The sequence below is a fragment of the Cupressus sempervirens genome, chromosome 9 (genome assembly GCF_028749045.1).
Source record: "Cupressus sempervirens isolate cs-2001-9-10 chromosome 9, ASM2874904v1, whole genome shotgun sequence".
Classification (NCBI taxonomy): Eukaryota; Viridiplantae; Streptophyta; class Pinopsida; order Cupressales; family Cupressaceae; genus Cupressus; species Cupressus sempervirens.
Genome location: NC_143126.1, coordinates 465,145,738 through 465,158,106, shown reverse-complemented (window position 1 = coordinate 465,158,106; position 12,369 = coordinate 465,145,738).

Sequence of the window (12,369 nt, the reverse complement as noted above, 5' to 3'; positions counted from 1 at the left end):
AGCTATAGCAGATCACCTAGCTGATGCACCTCTAGTAGATGCATATCCTTTACTCACAGAATTCCTAGATGAGCATATATGCCTAATTGAAGAACAACCCCCATGGAAGCTTTATTTTGATGGCTCATACACATCTCATGGACCAGGGGCAGGAATATTATTAGTTACACCTCAAGGAGATTACATTCCAAAAGCCTTCAAGCTACAATTCCCTAGCACCAACAATATAGCAGAATATGAAGTTCTTGTAGTAGGATTAAAGATAGCTGCAGAATGGAATATCATTGAGTTACAAATCTTTGGCGATTCTCAGCTCATCATCAAGCAAGTCCTAAATGAATATCAAACCAAAGACAAAAAACTATTACCCTACAAAGAGCTAGTTGATCAGCTTACTCGGCATTTCACAAAGCTTCAGTTTACACAAGTGCCACGAATGCAGAACAAGACAACAGATGCCATGGCCACTATCGGCTCGCTCTTGGAAATTCCCCAAGAAGCTACGCAGTATGAGTTTTTAGTCGAGCAGCTCCTCACACCCGCTTATGCAAATGAGGATTCAAACATGTTTGTATTTTGGTTGGTCCCCAATCCCCTTGGTACCATGAAATTCACACTTACTTACAAGATGGTATCATATCCCCTCACCTCACATGCACCCAACACCAAAACCTTATCCAAAAATCATCCCACTGTGTTATCATAGCCAATACCCTATATCGTCGAGGTTATCACAATACTCTCTCTTGATGTTTAGATAAAAATGAGGCCGCGATGGCGTTAAAAGAAGTACACTTCAGACTTTGCGATGCCCACATGAGTTGTATTTTCCTAGCATGACAAATCCTTAGAGCAGGTTACTATTGGCCTACCATTGAAGAAGACTCATATGACTTTGTCAGAAAGTGTCTCCCATGTCAGCAGCACGCAAATCTTGTGCACGCTCTAGCACAAGATCTACAACCTATTGCACCACCTTGGCCTTTTGCTTGTTTGGGCCTTGATCTAGTTGGAACTATCACACCTCTCTCATCTAATGGACATAAATGGATAATAACTGCTATAGACTATTTCACTAAATGGGTGGAAGTAGTCCCCCTAGTCTCAGCTACAGGAGTTCAGGTCTCCAAGTTCATCTTATACCACATTGTTTGTCGCTTCGACATCCCATCCACTATCTTCACTGACCATGGAGGTAACTTTGAAAATCTCAAAATGGAAGAATTATGCACTTCCCTCCACATCCATCATCACTTTTCTAGCCCATATTTCCCACAAGGTAATGACTAGGCAGAGGCAACTAACAAAACCATCCTCAAAATCTTAAAGAAAGTTGTCAATGATTTCGGCCGTGATTGGCACCTACAAATAAATCCAGCCCTATGGGCCTATCAAACTTCCTTCCATACATCCACAGGCACAACTCCATACTCCCTAGTCTATGGTGCCAAAGCGGTATTACCTATAGAAGTTGAACTTTCCTCACTACGCATTTCTTTGCGAGGGCAAATATCAGATGAAGAATATAGAGTAGCTCGGCTCACCCAGTTAGATCTCTTAGATGAGAAGAGACAACAAGCCTATGACCATCTCACAGTCTACCAAACTCGTCTCAAAAGGAATTTCAACAAGAACGTGCTCCCATGACACTTTCAGCCAGGTGACATGGTCATCAAAGAAAATATGAAAGTCCAAGCAGATCGAGAAAAGAAAGGCAAGTTTGAACCTACTTGGCTTGGTCCTTATGTTGTCACTGCATCCTTTGGCTCTGGAGCCTATCAATTATCTACACCAGAAGGAGAACTCTTGAATGATCTTACTAACATCATTAATCTCAAGAAGTTCTATGCTTGAAGATCCTTGGTATACCTAGTTTTTGAAAAATACAAAAAAAATAGTAAAGAGACATAAGCATCCAATGGTGAAAATTTGGCGATTCAAGCACCTTGGATAGGTACTTTAGTGAAAACCTGGTAATTCAGGCACCTTGTGTACTAAGACTAATCCATAATCTATCACTATCCTATCTCTCATCCATCCATTCACTGTCTCATAACACTCCTACTTGTTCCCCTGGTGTTCTAATCAAATATCCAAAATCTAATGGAGCTTGTAAATACCTCTTGTACAACTTGTAAATCTTGTACCTTAGCTTGTAAATCCTGTACCTCAACTTGTAAATACCTCTTGTACAGCTTGTAAATCTTGTACCTTAGCTTGTAAATCCTGTACCTCAGCTTGTAAATCTTGTACCATACCTTGTATATCCAAATCTTATCCAAAGCTTGTACCATATTCTAGCTTGTAAATAATCTTGCATCCTAGCTTGTATCCCATCACATCCACACAAAGAACCCCATTTTCACTTAAGATTTTCACAAACCATCTACCTATCCACCTATCAACTATTATAGACATCCCACCCTTCACAAACATTTCCATCTCACAAACCCAAAACATAAACAAATTTGTACATTTGTAACATGTCTTGGTCTGTTAGCTTGTACATCCTCTTTAGCTTAGTACCATTGTATCTATCCAGCTTTCGTGTCAGTTCATCCTTGATCAACATCTTGCACACATCACACACCTTGGTTAGCTATTCCAATGCATCCTTTAGCTAGATTTCCTATAACCAAGGTGTTATCCTTCTTAGTTCAGCTTTCCAGACGCATCACTCATCCAAATCCACCAGCCTAGGTACTCTTCGATAGGTCCTTGCAAGATATAGCTTTCCTCATGTCTGATCTTGGTCAGTTAGTACCTCGTCCTACCCATCTCGTTGGCAAACAGTTCTCTTTTGGATTTTCACTTTCTTTTGATTTGGGATCTTCCCTTTTGGGTCTTCAAATATCTTTTCCAAGTAATCTCCTTGCTCCCTCCTCAAGGTTGACACAATCTTCCATATCATGGTATGCTGTGAATGGGGCAATTAGAGCATAAGTTCTTGATCAGATCTTTTGCTTGTTTTCTTTTCCTGCTTGTGGGTTACCTAGTGTCATTTCCACGCTGCTTCCTCTAGGATTCAAGTTTGATACTAGGGCAATCCTTGCGTGTTTGTTTCGAGTTAGTTCATCAGTCCTCTGGACAGTTGGTGAAAAGGCCTTGATGTTCTTGGTAACCTTGGAAATTAACCAACAATCCTATAGAAAATCTAGTGCTCAACTACATGGTGGTACTTCTCCTTGAAGTATCCCCCTGCTCAAAAAGCTTCAATGGATTCCCTTTATCCCCCATCCATATCCAACACCTATCCCAGCTTATGCATCAGTATCTCTTTGGATCACTCCTCACATTTAGCTTTAGGGATCCACAATCCTAGTCTTAGGGATCCACCAATCAAATCAATCCACCAAGCCTCATCTTTTGAGATCCACAATCCTAGTCCTAGGGATCTCCAAAAACCCATCTTTCGCTAATCTGACTCTTTGAAATCCTGTTGCATCAGCTTTATCATTCCATCATTCATCTCCCTACCATGGATTCCTTTTATAGTGCTTCGCTCCTCCATCCCCGCCCCCCCCCAATCCTGGAAAGTCTTAAGCTTGCTTTACTTCTGTGCCCCTGATTTCCCTTTATCATTCTCCTGTAGTGAGAGTTTGAGCTAATTCAGCCCCTTCTCTTTGCCAACCTATGTCTCAGCTCATCTCAATTTCTTGTGCTTTTCAAGAAGTCGTCGAGCCTCATTTCTCCCCACGCCGCCTTCTTGAGGGAGCATCATCTAAGTCTAGTCTCTCCTCTTCTTATCCGAGACTAGGGCAACCTTGTTGCTAAAATATCTTCCTCATGTTTTCTTCATTCAAATTTCTTTGAAATAGTGTTGTCTCAACACTATGTCAAAGAGGGGCAAAATGTAGACACCTAAATTTGATTACACCGCTTTGGTAATCTAATTTAGCCACCTCTAAAGGCATCATTAATTAAATTTCTATTTAATTAATCCTTTGCTATCCCCTAGCTGATTAATTTAATTAATCATCTATAGTACTAATTGATAAATCAAATATCCTATTATTTATCAATTAAATCTTTTTCTTCTATCTAATTCCAAAAATTCCCATTTATTAAATAAATCTATTTGATAAATAAAATTCTCAAATCTAAAAACCCCTAACTTATCCCTAATCCTCCATTTAGCCTAATCCACCTCATCCACCCATACTAACCAAGCTTAGCCACTAACTCACCCACCCTCATTAATGCCATCCAATTGCACATCTCTAACATCCCTAATCTAATCCTAAACCCAAGCCTAATCCACCCCGTAATGTTGTCACATTCCCTAAACAAGTTTAAGACTTTCCTAAAGAAAATCAAAGTCTCCCCTCAAAAATCCCAACCACCAAGTCATGAGTGCTCTTACAAACCATAAAAAACTCTTACAAGCCCACTCATGACTCTTACATCCATCTTCCACACTCTTCTCTCTTCCACACTCATTCCTCTTACATCTCTCTTACATACTCAACCCCACTCATCATGCCTTTAACCAACCCTTTACCCTACCCTCTCACACTCATCCTCCTTGTGACAAGTGTCACCTTCCCATTGGTGCTAAACAAGCACAATCCATGTGCTCCCCTTTGAGTGCATCTTAGCCCTCCTTAACCATCTCCTCATCCTTGCATCTAAGCCCTCCATCCCTCTACCCCTTGGCTTATAAATTGAATCCCATCCCAAGCCATATCATCAACAATCTTTGAGCTAAAGTTACCATGCTATTTTGAGAACCAAAGTCATCAATCCTAACCTTATAACACCAAATTGAGAGCTCACAAGGCTATCAATTTGCCATTACCCATCTCCACCATTGAAGCAATTGGGCAAGCAATTGAGCATACATCCACATCAAAGGACACATCTACAAAATAAAGAAAGCATGGAGTGTTTTGTCTTTCGAAGTTTGCATCTCTTGTTTGTTTTCTTTGTCTAAGCATATATGTGAACTTAGTTTTGGTTTGCGAATGCTTTTTTTAATGTTAATGTTCCTTGCATACTAAGATTCTAGTTCTACAAAGTGAAGTACTTACTTCTAATTAATTAAACAAATTTATTTAATTAAATGAGACCCCATTCCTAATTAATTAAATGAAGTTATTTAATTAAATAAGAAAAGTGTCTCTAATTAATTAAAGATTACTTAATTAAACAAAAAAAGTAATTATGAGAGCATATCTCATTTTATTAATATAAATATCTCAACAAAATCTCTCTTTAGTTCAAAAAGGGAAATTTACAGTTCACTATTGATAAAAAATGAGTTAAATTAGTTAACTCCTTTTTCTACTCAAATTGAATCAGTTAACTCCTTATTTTACTCAAATTAAATCTCTTATCTCCCTTTAATTTGGAAATCTCCCTTTGTAACTAAACTTCACCTTTAATCCTGACCACTGATTGAAATCGACCTCAATCGTTGATGAATTCCAGGAAAGTCTATTTAAGAGACCCTCATCTCTTAATTTTGAAAGGTTGAATGAGAATTTGCATCGAATTGTTGCTAAAAATCATACTAACATTTGCTCATATTCACATACACAAAGATCAAGTTTGACCAAAAGTTGACCATATTTAACCATGGTTGACTTCAGTTGACTAGTTTCAAAAAAAAAATTGAAATAATTAAACAAAATTATTTAATTAAATGGAGTACTTACTTCTAATTAATTAAACAAAGTTATTTAAATTTTTATTTTTTAATGAGGGGTAAACGCTTTGACCTGGAGCTATGAACTAGTGAGGCCACAAACAAGGGACCTCATCCCCATGAGATTTGAACCTTGATGGCAAGGATAACAACACAACAACTTAACCATCACAACATGCCACTATTAGCAAAAAAAGTTATTTAATTAAATAAGAAGCCATTCCTAATTAATTAAATGAAGTTATTGAATTAAATAAGAAAAGTGTCTCTAATTAATTAAAGATTACTTAATTAAATAGAAAAATTAATTATGAGAGCATATCTCATTTTATTAAATTAAATATCTCAACAAAATCTCTCTTCAGTTCAAAAAGGGAAAATTCCAGTTCACTATTGATCAAAAATCAGTTAAATGAGTTAACTCATTTTTCTACTCAAATTGAATAAGTTAACTCCTTATTTTACTCAAATTAAATCTGTTAACTCCCTTTAATTTGGAAATCTTCATTTATGACTGAACTTGACCTTTAATCCTGACCACTGATTGAAATCGATCTCAACCATTGATGAATTCCAAGAAAGTCTATTTAAGAGACCCTCATCTCTTCATTTTGAAAAGTTGAATGAGAATTTGTATCGAATTGTTGCTGGAATTCATACTCACATTTGCTCATATTCACATACGCAAAGATCAAGTTTGACCAAAAGCTGACCAGATTTAACCACGGTTGACTTGAGTTGACTAGTTTCAAAAAGAATTTTGAAATAATTAAACAAAATTATTTAATTAAATGAAGTACTTACTTCTAATTAATTAAACAAGGTTATTTAATTAAATGAGAAGCCATTCCTAATTCATTAAATGAAGTTATTTAAATAAATAAGAAAAGTGTCTCTAATTAATTAAAGATTACTTAATTAAATAGAAAAAGTAATTATGAGAGCATATCTAATTTTATTAAATTAAATACCTCAACAAAATCTCTCTTCAGTTCAAAAAGGAAATTTCCAATTCACTATTTAGAAAAAATGAGTTAAATGAGTTAACTCCTTTTTCTACTCAAATTGAATCAGTTAACTCCTTATTTTAGTCAAATTAAATCTGTTAACTCCCTTTCATTTGGAAATCTCCCTTTATGACTGAACTTCACCTTTAATCTTGACCTCTAATTGAAATCGATCTCAAAAGTTGATGAATTCGAATAAAGTCTATTTAGGAGACCCTCATCTCTTCATTTTGAAAGGTTGAATGAGAATTTGCTTCGAATTGTTGCTAGGATTCATACTCACATTTGCTCATATTCACATACGCAAAGATCAAGTTTGGCCAAAAGTTTACCAAATTTAGCCACGATTGACTTGAGTTGACTAGTTTCGAAAAGAATTTTGAAATAATTAAACGAAATAATTTAATTAAATGGAGTACTTACTTCTAATTAATTAAACAAAGTTATTTAAACAAATGAGAAGCCATTCCTAATTAATTAAATGAAGTTATTTAATTAAATAAGAAAAGTGTCTCTAATTAATTAAAGATTACTTAATTAAATAGAAAAAGTAATTATGAGAGCATATCTCATTTTATTAAATTAAATATCTCAACAAAATCTCTCTTCAGTTCAAAAAGCAAAATTTCCAGTTCACTATTGATCAAAAATGAGTTAAATCAGATAACTCCTTTTTCTACTCAAATTGAATCAGTTAACTCCTTATTTTACTCAAATTAAATTTGTTAACACCCTTTAATTTGGAAATCTCCCTTTGTGACTGAACTTCACATTTGTGACGATTGAGGAGAAAAAGCTGGGAATCAATATGAGCAGTGTCACGTGGGAACTATTCTTAGAGAGTTTTCATGAACGATTCCTACCAGAGGAATGGAAGCAGCAAAGGGCAAATGAGTTTCATAATCTGAGCTCATGTCTTTTTTAGGGTTCAATAAAAATTCAGCTCAGTTGACACAACACTTTATTAGGGGTTTGAATAACCGTATAATTGGGGGTGTCAAGATATTTGAGCCAAAAACTCTCAAGAATGTGGTACATCGAGCAATCCTTGTTGAGAAAAGTGTCAACCTTGGTCAAGGTGGTTTTGTAGGAGCACCAACAACATTAGGATCTAAAGGCAACTTCAATTCAGGTGGTAACAAGAAGCCTTTCCTTTCTAAGGGAAAACAATATCAGTAGCAGTCTCAGCAGACACAGTAGCAGAAAGGATCGAATTCTTAGGCTCAAGGTGGTGGCAAAGGTTCTAACTTTAAGAACAACCACAATGCTCAATGCAATAAACAGAATCAACCAAATCAGCCAGCTCAGAGTAGCCAGTCTTTTATTAGCAGGAACAGTCACCAACAATCTAATGTACCACCTATGGGTAGAGGATCTGGCAGGAATACATAATTTTTTTCATGTGGATAGATTGGACATTATGCAGCTCAGTGTCCACAACGAGCACCTTAGTTTTTAGGACCTAGGCCTACAGCTTCAGAATCCATAGTTGGTGATGCAGGTAGAGCTCATAGAGTATTTGCAGCAGTTGATCAGCGTCAGGTAGATCATCAAGGAATAGTAGTTGAGACCACATGTGCTATTCGAGGTATATCTCTTTCAATATTGTTTGATTCAGGAGCTACAGATTCATTTATTTCACCATCTATAGTTTCTAAGTGTAAGCTGGATGCGGTGAAGCAAGATCATGGTTGGCAAATGGAACTAACCTCAGGGATTAAGGTCTCCAAGGATTCTGTAGTTCATAAGTGTGGGCTTAGATTAGCAAGCTTTAATACAGCAGTGGATCTTTGAGTCATACCCCTTGGTTCCTATGATGTGGTTTTAGGCATGGACTTTCTTGGATCTCATAGAGCCATTATAGATTGTAGGAAGAAGATTATTTTGTGCCAAGATGACCAAGGGAATGATGTGAAGATAGTTGGGATACCAAGGCCTATATCTTTGCGGATGATTTTTGCTATGCAAATGAAGTAGAGTTTCCGTAAGGGATGTTGGATATTTGTTGTTATGGTAAATGATCTTGATGAGGAAGATCCTGTGAGGAAGACTTTAGATCACTCAATTTTGCAGGAGTACGCAAATGTTTTTCCAAGTGAGATTCCAGGCATGCCTCCAAAGAGGGACATTGATTTTAGTATTGATTTGATTCCTGGAGCAGAGCCTATCTCTAAAGCTCCTTATCATATGAATACTTAGGAATTGGGTGAGCTACATCTTCAGCTAGAGGAACTTCTAGCCAAAGGGAGTATTCGACGTAGCATATCAACATGGGGAGCTCCAGTGCTCTTTGTGAAGAAGAAAGACAGTTCTTTGCGCCTTTGTATTGACTACAGACAAATGAATAAGGTGACTATTAAGAATAGGTATCCTTTGCCTAGGATTGATGACTTATTTAATTAGATCAAGGGAGCTACAGTATTCTCCAAGATTGACCTTAAGTCAGGATACCACCAGCTTCGCATAAAGGGAGCTGTCATTCATAAGACCGCTTTTTGAACTTGCTATGGGCATTACGAGTTCACAGTGGTACCTTTTGGGTTGACTAACGCTCCATTAGTGTTCATGAGTTTGATGAATGGTTTTTTTTTATCATATCTTGACAGGTTTGTTCTCGTGTTTCTTGATGACATATTGATATATTCTAAGACTTAGAAGGAGCATGAGGAACACCTGCGGTTAGTTTTGCAGTGTTTGAGAGACAATCAGCTTTATGCCAATGCAGCTAAGTGTAAATTCTTCAAATCAAAGATTCAGTATTTAGGGCATGTTATTTTAGGTGATGGTATTTCAGTGGATCCTACAAAGATTCAGGTGATAATAGATTGGCCTACCCCAACTAATGTGTCAGAGATTCATAGTTTTATGGGCCTAGCTGGTTATTATCACAGATTTGTCCAGAACTTCTCTAGGATAGCACATCCTATCACTTCTCTTCAGAGGAAAGGAAAGAAGTTTGTGTGGATAGAGAAATGTGAGGAAATTTTTTAGAGGCTTAAGGAGCTTTTGACTAGTGCACCAATTTTAGCTGTAGCTGATCCAGAAGGTGATTTCATGGTGTGTACAGATGCTTCTCTTGAAGGAATTGGGGCAGTGCTGATGCAGAATGAACGGGTGATTGCGTATGAATCACGCAAGCTCAAGGATCATGAGTTAAATTATCCTATGCATGATCTTGAGACAACATCAGTAGTTCATGCTTTGACAAGATGCAGACATTTCTTGTTGGGGCACAGGTTTGAGCTACATAGCGATCATCATAGTCTTTAGTACATTTTTACTCAACCTAATTTGAATGCTCGCCAGAGATGATGGATGGAATTTCTATGTGAGTATGATTTTGAGGTTAAGTACATTTAGGGTAAGGAGATTGTGGTGGCAAATGCTTTGAGTCGTAGGTGACATGTGTTATCATCTGTGACTCTTAGTGTGGATTTGAGGAGTCAGATTCTTCAGGGACTTCCTACGAATTCTTGGTATCAAGAAGTGTGCAGAGAGATAGATTCAGGAAGACCCTTGGAAGGTAAGTTTGCAGGTTATGTTCGAGAATTAGATGGTTGTTTGAGACATTTGGGGAGGATTTATGTGCCATTACTGGATGAGCTTCACACCTTGATTCTGGCAGAAGCCCATCGTACACCTTACTCAGCACATCCAGGTGTCAAGAAGATGAATGCTGATTTGAGACGTTTGTTCTTTTGGTCTGGGATGAAGTGAGACATTGCTGATTTTATGGCTAGGTGTCTTGAGTGTCAGAGAGTCAAGGTAGAACACTAGCACCCGGCTAGACTTTTGTAGCCAAATCTCATTCCTTCTTGGAAGTGGGATATCATCTCCATGGATTTTATAGTAGGATTACCTATGACAATTTGACGTCATGATGCTATCATGGTTACCATTGATCGGTTGACTAAGGTGGCACATTTTTCATCGATCAGGTCTTCCTACACAGCAGCTTCTGTAGCGAATGTCTTCATGCATGACATTGTGAGATTACATGGTATTCCTAGAAAGATCATTTCTGACAGGGATCCTGTATTCACATCCGCATTCTAGACATCGTTGCAGCATGAGCTTGGAGTGCAACTAAACTTTAGTTCAGCATATCATCCAAAGACTGATGGTCAGACAGAGAGGGTGAACCAGGTTTTGGAGGATATGTTACAGATGTATGTGATGGATAGGCAGACATGTTGGGAGGACTATTTCTACCTAGTGGAGTTTTCTTACAACAATGGGTATCATAGTTCTATTGGCATGGCACCTTTTCAGGCATTATATGGATGTCCTTGTCGTACACCATTGAGTTGGGACAGCCTCAAGGATCGCATTCTATTGGGTCCTAAGATGCTTCGTGATATGGAGCAACAGGTAGTGCGTATCCATGAGCATTTGACTATGTAATAGGATAGGCAAAAGAAGTATGCCGATGCTCATAGGACAGATAAGTAGTTTGTTGTGGGTGATAAGGTTTTCTTGAGAGTGCAACCACAAAAGAGTCTGATCCGATATGGAAAGGGTTCAAAGCTAGCACCTCATTTTGTGGGACCATTCAAGATTCTAGAGAGGATTGGCCTGGTTGCTTACCGTCTTGCTCTACTGCCCAGCCTAGCTCGCATTCATTATGTTTTCCATGTTTCAGTGCTTAGGCAGTATATTCCTAATATTGTGCATGTTCTTGATTGGAATGCATTGCAGGTAGAGGACAGGCAGCTGGCTTTGGAGCCGGTTCATATTTTGGAATAGTGGAGGTTGACTCTCAGGGGTCAAACCATCGAGCAGGTAAGGGTCCAATGGGACCCTACTAATGATTCTTCAGCTACTTGGGAGGATGCAGGTACATTACTGGAGTTATATCCCTACTTGTTTGTAGGCTTCCAGGAGTAAGCCTAATCCAAGGGGGGGTGGATGTAGTACCTACCCTCGTTCACATCTTTTCCAGACTCATTGTTGCTATTATTATCAGGCTTTGATGGACTAGTATTATGTCGATGGATTAGTGGTATTGTTTTGACACTATTAGATATTATGATATGGATTCAGTTGATATATGATGAGATCATTTAGACTTTACATTTCATGTATGTATGATGATCATTATATTGTTTTCAGTTATTAATGATAATTAGTTAGATAGTTTATTATCTCATGTGTTTTATTATGGTTACTTACCCCATACTTGCATGTGTATGGTGTGTGTGTTTTCTTATTGTATGGCGTTTCTGATGTGGTTAAGGAAGGGAGTCGTAGTCACCTACTTAGTCGGGATCTACACGATGCACCACTTCCTGCCATTGTCTGTTTAGCTTAGCATTATATATTGTATGTACATGCATGGTTTTTTTGCAAGTTGCAGGTACCGAGTATCGACTTCCCTGAATTGCCAGGATGAGCGTACCCTATTATACTATCTCAATGATAAGAGAAGGGAGATAAATTCTCAAGTCCAAATCCCAAACCCTTAAACCATTTGTCCTAGTGAGTTAGGACAAGTATCAGAGTTGAGTACCCATCGAATATGTCGGATGACATATTTCATGATTTTTAACCCTTTAGACTGATTTTGTATGATTTGTTCTATGATGGGTTTTCATATTTTATTTTTGAGGTCTATGGTGAATTTTTCATTAATTAAGTCTTAATAAATAGATTTAATTAATAAATTAATTATTTTGGAGAAAATTAATAAAATAACATGATATTTGATATTTTGAG